The sequence below is a fragment of the Lathyrus oleraceus genome, chromosome 5, assembly GCF_024323335.1.
Source record: "Lathyrus oleraceus cultivar Zhongwan6 chromosome 5, CAAS_Psat_ZW6_1.0, whole genome shotgun sequence".
Lineage (NCBI taxonomy): Eukaryota > Viridiplantae > Streptophyta > Magnoliopsida > Fabales > Fabaceae > Lathyrus > Lathyrus oleraceus.
Genome location: NC_066583.1, coordinates 226884320 through 226893977, shown reverse-complemented (window position 1 = coordinate 226893977; position 9658 = coordinate 226884320).

Sequence of the window (9658 nt, the reverse complement as noted above, 5' to 3'; positions counted from 1 at the left end):
CCTTCGAATGCTAAGGTATCCTTACAAATGTTGCCTTCAATGACCGATCGACGACCCTACGATGTCCCTTTACATCCAAAGGATAAGACTACTTACTTCTCAATAGTAAGGACAGTTTTACCCTCCTAAGGATAGGAAATACCTATAAAGACCTTTGTTAGGTATAACTCTTAAATGCTTGCTCACAGCTTAAAATACTTTTCACACCTCACACTTTTCAAAACATCTTTTAGAAAATCACCACTTGGTATACATTCGCACCAGAATCATTGCCGAGTTATATTTTTCTAAACATCTTTCAAAATCAAACGAGATAAACACTTTGTATACATTCATACAAGAATCATTATCAAGTTAAACTCTCCTTTCAAAATATGTTCTAAACACACCACATTTCTCAAACACTTTCTCGAACAAGGAAAACGTAAGTGAGCTAAGCAATTAAGAGCCCATGGATAACCATGGATACAAAGGGTGCTAACACCTTCCCTTTGTATAATGTACCTCCCGAACCCAAAATCTAATCAAGGTCTTTCCTGTTCTTTTCCGCCTTTCCTTATTGGATAAAAGAAAAGTCGGTGGCGACTCTTGCTATCCGCGACATTGCTTTTCAAAGCAAAACACAAAAGTCAGTTCACCGTATAACAGTATGCATGCATCAGATTTCGTTAGAAGAAGATTCAAAACCCTCTAGGGAGCATCAGAGAAGAATAAACCCTATAATGAGTGATGTTGTTAAGAAGGAAGTTCTTAAGTTGCTTGAGGCAGGTATAATCTACCAGATCTCGGATAGTAAGTGGGTGAGCCCTGTGCAGGTAGTACCTAAAAAGGGAGGCATCACAGTCGTGCAAAACGATAAAGGCGAACATGTAGCAAAACGTTTAGAAGGAGGATGGCGGATGTGTATAGATTATAGAAAATTAAATAAAGCAACTAGGAAGAATCATTTCCCTTTACCATTTATAGACCAGATGTTGGAGCGTCTAGCCAGACACTCTTACTTCTGTTATATAGATGGGTACTCTGGATTCTTCCAAATACCTATTCACCCCGAAGATCAAGAAAAAACTACTTTTACATGCCCCTATGGAACCTTTGCCTACAGACGAATGCCTTTCGGCCTCTGTAACTCCCCAGCTACTTTCCAACGCTGCATGATGTCAATCTTCACAGATTACCTTGATGGTATCATGGAAGTGTTTATGGACGATTTCTCGGTTTGCGGATTCGATTTCCACAATTGCCTTGCTAACCTTGAGAAAATCCTGGAGAGATGCGTGGAGGTAAACCTCGTGCTAAATTGGGAAAAATGTCATTTCATGGTGACCGAAGGAATAGTTTTAGGACATATAGTTTCCGAAAAAGGAATAGAGGTAGATAAAGCTAAAATAGAAGTTATAGAAAACCTAAAACCACCAAAAACAATCAGAGAAGTCCGAAGCTTTCTTGGACACACTGGATTCTACCGACGTTTTATTAAGGACTTCTCCAAAATAACTAAACCGTTAACCGGACTTTTAATGAAAGATGCTGAATTCATTTTCGACGAAAAATGTAATGACGCATTTAATCTCTTAAAGCAAGCATTAATCTCTGCACCTATTATGAAACCGCCCGATTGGTCGAAACCTTTTGAGATAATGTGCGATGCTAGTGATTATGCAGTTGGAGCCTTTCTAGGACAAAGGAAAGATAAAAAATTATATGCCATTTATTATGCCAGTAGAACCCTAGATGCTGCCCAACTTAACTACGCAACAACTGAAAAAGAATTACTCGCTGTAGTTTTCGCTATAGACAAATTTAGATCTTATCTAGTAGGAGCAAAAATTATTGTTTACACCGATCATGCTGCCATTCGTTACCTATTAAGTAAAAAAGATGCCAATCCCAGGTTACTCCGATGGATTCTATTACTACAAGAGTTTGATTTAGACATAAGAGATAAAAAAGGCACTGAAAATGTAGTAGCCGATCACCTTTCTAGGCTAGAACATCTAAAACCTGAACTAGTACCTATAAATGATGATTTCGCCTATGATAGACTGATCGCTAAAGTAGAAACCATTGAAGACAATAACCTAGACCTTTATGAGCACTCCCAAAATTCCTTAGCAATAAGTAACGTACCATGGTATGCAGATTTCGTTAATTACCTAGCTGCTGATATAGTACTCCCTGATCTTGACTACCACCGCAAGAAGAAATTCTTCCACGATGTGAGAAACTTCTACTGGGACGAACCTCTCCTTTTCAAAAGGGGTAAAGATGGAATTTTTCTCCGTTGCATTCTGTAACACCTCAAAATTTGCCCTCCTCTCTTGGGACTAGTTTAACATATTGCATATCATTTTTAGGTCATTAGGCATTGCATATTGCATATCATGTGGTTACATTGTGCAAATTATCCTCTTAAGTCTTGATCAGAAGATGGTGAGGTTATGTGCAAGCTAGGGTTTCATTGGACTGGTCATTGATCATCTGAGGATGTGAAGGTCCAAATTAGGGTTTTGTGGTTCTCAAGGAGATTGGTCTTCATCTTGGTGGGATTGAAATGATTCATCATCATCATCATGGTTTGTCATCATCAAGTGTTGGAGCATAGTCCTTGAGATTAGGGTTTTGACCACTGGTCAACCCTAATCAGTTGCATTAGGCCAATCGGGGCATAGCAAGGAGATGGGGTCTATAATGGATATGGGGATCATTTCATGATTGTATTGAGCTTATGGAGGCTAGGGTTTCATCCTTGAGCCATTTCATCAGAGGATTGGGGCTCAGATTGATCAGTGCATTGCCAAATCCATCTATCAGTTGAAAAAGTCAACTGTGGTCAACTGTGCTTGATTTTATGGATTTGGAGGGGGGAGAGAGTTGGATACACTTAATTCATGTTGAAACAAGTGTTATTTGACATGTCAAAGCTCAAGAAAGAAGAAAATAAAGTCAGGAGAAAAATTGCCAAAAATAGAAAGTGACTTGTAATGGAAGTTTCCAAAAATGGAAAGTTTTTGACCACAAAATTACATGTCCAAGGAAGCTTCAAATGAAAATTTGTTCAACATGAAAGTTGTAGGGCTTGTTCTAACCTTTCCAAAAAGTCCAAGAACTTGAAATTTCCATGTATGGTTGACAAGTTATGGTCCATTCAATTTCTAAAAAGACCTATAATCAAAGTGGCATAACTTTCACATGGAGTGTCCAAAATGAGTGATCTTTTTATGAGCAAACTCCATTTCACATGTACTTTCATGGTGCATAATTGGAATTTATCAAAATGGTCAATGCAAAAGGTCAATTTTCAAGTGTACAATTAAAATCCAAGGGCAAAATGGTCCAACTTGAGAAATAATGGGAATTTTGGAATGGGAGTTTTTGCAACACATCACATATGCCAAATAGAAATGGTTTGGACTGTCATAAGTTTTCAAGGTGCAATATTTGGCTAGGCCATTTTGGAACTTGCACTTAAAATGCAAAATTTGGCATGACATAGTGAAAATGAAAAATACAATGCCAATCAACATGGGATCAAAGCCAACACATCACAAATGATATTTAGGAGATGTATGAGCTGTCATACAGCTGTCATGAGCCCTTATGTGAAATACCAATTTTGCCCTTGCATTGAAAAAACCACATTATGCTAATTACATTTCATTTGGTTAATTGGTGATTAGTAAGGTGATTAAGCAAGAGTATTTAAGCCTAATTGTAACAGAATGCAAATCACAATCACATTCTCCAAGATTCATAACAAACTTTCCCTCCAAAAGTGCATTTTCTCTCAAACTTCATCAAGCTTTTTTTCAAGATTTCTCCATCAATTCTCAACGAAATTGAAAAATTCTTGTTGATTCAACTTCCATAAACCATAAGCTTGGACTGTTTTGAGGAATTGGAGCAAGAAAGCATCCAAATCGCAACTGTTCATGTGGTGTTCAACAATGGTGGTTTGAGATTTCTTCCACTTGGATCAACATTGAGCTAAGCTAAGCGTGGCATTCAACTTCCTCAATCTTCTTCTTGATCTGTTTTGGACAATTGGAGCGAAAAGCATCAAGAACATCACTGTCTTCATTCAAGGTACCAAAACTCGAATATCACCATTGCCTCAATTGTTACATGCTTATTGTAGTGCGTTCAAGGTAGATGATCATGATGTGTTTGGTTTTCAAAATGATTAACTGTAGGTTGAGTTATCGCGATTTGAATGTTTGAATGTGAATCTTTAAACGTTCGATCCCGTTGCTATGATAGGTATTAGGAGAAATGCTTTACATATTCATGATCCTTGTTAGAATACGGTTCTAATGACTATACGTTTGTGCATTTTGGTTGAGTTTGAATGTTCATCAATTTTCTGGAGATTCATGCGTGTTCATGTTGAAAAGCCTTTCCCAGTGCGTGCTAGATCTTCTATTTCCCTTGCCTTGTTTCAAAATGTGTTTGGCGCCACTGTTGGCCAATGAAAACATTTCGTTGCCACTTACTGATACGACGTCGTTTTGGCCATTGCTTCAGGAATTACGCTTCTGCCATCACCAGATTTAATAAATAATTATTTCATTTTCATTTTCTTTTCTTATTTCATTTTGTTATGGGAACTTAGAAAATTGATAACTCACTCAAAATTCATCCAATTTTTGTGAAATTTTTTGTACCATGCTCATGAGAATATGTAGAATTTTATGATGATTTTTGTGAAATTTTTGCACGTGTGGAAATTTAATTGGCCTATTGATTTTGTTCATGTGTACATTTTTACATGTTTCACCATATCCTTCATGAAATGCTCATACTTCCAAAGAAATGAATGAAATTTTTTGTGATTATTCTGGACATGTTGATGGTGATTTCCATGTAAAGTTTATGATTTTTGGATACTTGGTGATGGAGATATGATTTTTTGAATAGAGGTGTGACAATTTGTGTCACATCAAGCTAGGTCAACTTTCTGATTTTATTTGCATGGCCTAGGATTGTTGAATTGCTCCAATTTTTTGCATGAATGATCATTGATATGTCAAGATAACATGTGATTTTTTCTGGAATTTTTGGTTTCAGTTTCAAATTGATTGATAATTGTCTTCTCTGTATGCTCATTTGGTGATCTTGTGTGACACATGTTGGCATTTTGCTTGTGAAATTCTCATATGGTATTGGATGAAGATGAAATTTGATATGTTGATTGTAGACACATTGTGGGACATCATGCTTTTGGTCCCATTCATTTCTTAATTGTTGTCACTGTTTTATGAATTATTGAAATGGATGCTTGCTTGGATGTCTTGAATTGGCTTACATAATTGTGTCTGGACTTTTTGATTTTCATTGACCTACTTTCTTTTGTCCAATTGAGCTGAAAATTGACATGCTACTTGTTGATTGTGTCCTGTTTAGGTGTGAATTATTTGAGGATTTTTGGAATTGTTTTGGTATGCCTTTGATTGAAGTCATTCTGTTTGGACTTTTGGTGTTGTATTTGACCTAGTTTGTGGTATATTGTGCATGAATTGATATTGGTGAATGATATGAGCATGAGACCAATTGCATTTGCTTTCTATTTGTTTGAATGTGATTTTGGATTGGTTTTGCTTGCTGTTTAGATTTTTTTATCCCTTTGGACCCTAGGCTTGGCCTAGTGGTCTAGTTTCTCACATTTGGTGTGGATTTTCAGGTTGAAATGCAAAAAGGCTTAAAGGAAAAAGTGCAAGTTGATTAAATTGAGTTTTGTTTGATGTTGTAAACTAACATTGATTTTGTGTTGTAGGTTTGATGCTTGAGCTTGAGCTCATAGCTTGCACTTGTGTGCATTAACTTGTGTTGTCTGTATAGATTAACATTTGCTGTTTACTGTTGGTTTGTCTGAGTACTGATGATACTTGATTGATTTCAGGTACATTTAGTCGCTTACAGTTCTTTAAGAACTTGCTTGCTGTTGCTTGGTTTTTTAACCAGTTGAGGTAGAATCTCTATACTTCATGTAGTCTGGAAGACCTGGCCTGTTACTTGGCCAGGCAACTGTCTGAAGTCCTCCTTAAGAGGCGATGATTGTGGTTGTTTACATTTGTGCCCAAGCAGGTAAAGACCTCTATGAGGCAATTGGCGGATCATAGGGATATGCAATCTATCCCCCACTATTCTGTTGAGTCGTCCCTCTGCTCACACGGCTGTGTGTTGAGGCATTGGGACACAAACCCAAGATCTTGTGCTGTTGCACAATCGAGTCAGAGTCTTTGAGCGTAGAAGGGTCCCTCCATTCTGGACCCACGCTCCTTTGTCTGAAGCTCTCCCTGGTCAGGGATAAGAGCTGTGAAGTCTAATCTTCACTCACCTTTCATCTGCTTCACCTTAGCCCCGTAATGGCAAGGTTAAGAGCGAATACTACCCATGTACAGATGACTTGCTTCGGCAGTCAAACCCATTGTTTGAGCCTCACTTGACTGGTTATAGTGTGTGCTATGTGAATATTTGCTTGAAATGCTTGTTTTGATCTGTTGATGCTTGCATGCTTGCTTTCTTCCTGGATAGGAGTAGCTTGCAGTTGTGCAAGTAGGTAGAAACCTGAACATAGGGCAATGATGCATGATAACACTAGGCTCGAGTCCAGCTCCCTGGTAGTGTGTCTCCCCTTGGTTTCTGGCTAGAATTTCTTTCCCTTTCAGGGGAACTACATCGCCCTGATCCTCGTTCCAGACGAGGTATGTAGGCAGGAGACCGTGCGAGGTCTCTCCGGGCACTTTTTTTCTTTTTGTGTGTGTTTGCTTGTTATCTTCTTGTGTATGTTTGGTTCGGATGCCGATGTAAGTCCAGTGATTGGCGGTCGGGCTCCACGTTTGCCCTTTTGTGTGCGTTTTGGTTCGGATGCTGATGTAAGTCCAGTGATTGGCATTCAGGCTCCATGTTTGCCTGTGTTTGTGTTTGCTTGTTTGGCATGCGTGAGCCGAACTACGACAGCTCTGATTCTCGTTCCAGACGAGATACGTAGGCATAGGATGCGATGTCCTATCGAGCTCTCTTCTTCTAAACCCGACCTGCGTTCCTTGTGTGTGTGTGATGTTTTAGCAACCTTTTCTTTTCATAGAGCGTGGATCCCGTCGAGTACGACGGACGTGAGGGGTGCTAATACCTTCCCCTTGCGTAACCGACTCCCTTACCCTTTCTCTTTGGTCGCGAGACCATGCTTTTTCCAGGTTTCTCTGAGCGTTTCCTTTCCCTATCTTGGGATAAATAACGCGCAGTGGCGGCTCTGTGTTGTTTTTGTTTTAGCCCGCCGATTGTTTTTTCGCGGATGCGACAGCTGGCGACTCTGCTGGGGAATCCATCAAGGTGTTGACCTGTGCTGGTCCATCTTCCCCGAGCGAGTCCTTCCTAGCGTTCTAGGATAGTTTAGGTTGCTTGTTTTGCTGTATTTATTGCATTTATTATTCTAACCTGTGTATATATTTGCATAAATATTTGCATGCATCATACTATCATGTTGTCGTCCTCTGTGCAGGTGGTTCCTCTGTTTGGGGTGGGTGTTCTGAGTGGGGCTAAAACCCAGGCCCGAGTATACACCTAGGATTAGTGTGGTCTCACGTTCCTCATTTGCTTTATCAGCATATTGTTGCAACGTGACATGCCACAAGCCGGACGAGGTTCATTTGATAGTGCTTTCCTCTGTGGGGTACCCCACTTTGGTTGAGTTACTTCATTTGAGCTGTTGACTCTGGTGACCGATCATTTCCCGGATCTTTGGTTTAGACGATCTTAAGGGAGCTACAATGGCACACCCGAAAGGGCAAACCCATTGAGTATCTCCTCCCGATTGTCGAGACTATTATCCGCCTTAGGATGACCTGTTTAGAATTTACCTGTGAGGGGAGGGTGATTCTTTCAGATGCATGTTCAGAGGGTGACTGAGATGGTGACTTTTTGTTCCGTGGATCAGAGTCATATTTATAAGACGGATTTATGGCCATTTATTGCCGAGACGCCGAAGTGCTGTCCGTGTTATTTATCAGTGGGGATCCGTTTATTTCAGGATTCCCCGGGCCGATTCAGATGATTATTGGTTATCTGCTCAGAGATTGTTTGGTGATGATGATGGTGTATCTTTCAGTTCCGTTTATTTCGGAACCCGAGTTGGACTTATGGTTAATCAGTACCTCAGATGGTTGTGATCAATTCAGAGATCAGGCTTTAGAGCAACAGATGATCAGAAGACTTGGAGGATGGCACAATGCATTGCATTCATACATCTGCATCATTTTGTATTCATCTGCATCAAACCTATGTCTAGCCATATGGGGAGTATTACTGATTAAGAATCTGGTTGAGAGACATCCGGATGTCAGAATATTATTGTCGATTTTTTATCTGTCTCGATGAAACCAGGATCAAAAGACAGAAGCTTCCTCATATGGATAGACGTTGCATTCATGCATATTAACCTGTTTGCTGTTTTACAGGAATCATTGCTCGCGCTCGCAGAGCTGTACCTTTGCACTCAACCCGTCCTCACAGATACTTCACCAGACGCAATACTCCCAGACTGATGGATCTACCAAACACAGATATCCTCGAGCTGAAGGATAAGATGACTGAGCTGATCAACATCATGCAAGGCTTTGTGGTTGGCCAGAAAGCTTTGGCTGACAAAGTTGAGAAGCTCGAGCGGGCTTCAGCAGCAAACAGTGGTATAAACCTGGATGGTGTCTCCAACCAGGGGCTGGGGTCTAGAGATGGTGGAAAGAGGACAACGGTTGGTATAGTGAACAATGCTGCTGGTTTTGGTGCTGGTGGTCAGCCTGGGCCCGGTCTGGGGCCGAATATGAAGGACGGTCTGTTGCCTCCATTCTACGGGTTTGATGAGGACAGAGAGGAAGACCGAGAAGCTGATCAGTTCTCTATGCACAATGAACCGTTCGGTCAATATGGTGCCCAACCACAGAATAAGGAGATTCAATTGCTGGCTGAGAAGATCAGGGCTCTTGAAAGTTATGCCACTCCGGGGGTGGTCAATATGTCGAACATGGGGCTTGTTGAGGGGATTGTGATCCCGCAAAAGTTTAAAGCGCCCACGTTTGATCGTTACAATGGAAGTTCTTGTCCTGAGACGCATTTGCAGGCGTTTGTCCGCAAGATCTCGACATACACCATGGATCAAAAGCTGTGGATGTACTTCTTCCAGGACAGCCTGTCCGGAGGCTCCTTGGAATGGTACACCAAGCTAAAGTCCTCGGATATTAAAAATTGGCAGGATCTTGGGGACGCGTTCTTCAAGCAATATCAGTTCAACACCGACATGGCTCCGAGTCGTACCCAGCTGCAGGGTATGTCTCAAAAGAATAATGAAGGATTTAAGGAGTATGCCCAACGGTGGAGAGAGTTGGCTGCCAGAGTGCAACCTCCTCTTGTTGACCGAGAAATGTCGGATCTGTTCATGGGAACCCTGCAGGGGGCATTTGCTGAAAGAATGGTTGGTTGTCCGGTGACCAATTTTTCTGATATTGTTGTGGCAGGAGAAAGAATTGAGAGCTGGTTGAAGCTTGGTAAGATTCAGGGTAGCGCCTCTTCTTCAGGATCGAAAAAGCCGTTTGGTAATGGTGGCCAGAGGAAGAAAGAGGGCGATACCAGCGCCGTGTATGCTCAACGGGGACCCAGTAGGGAT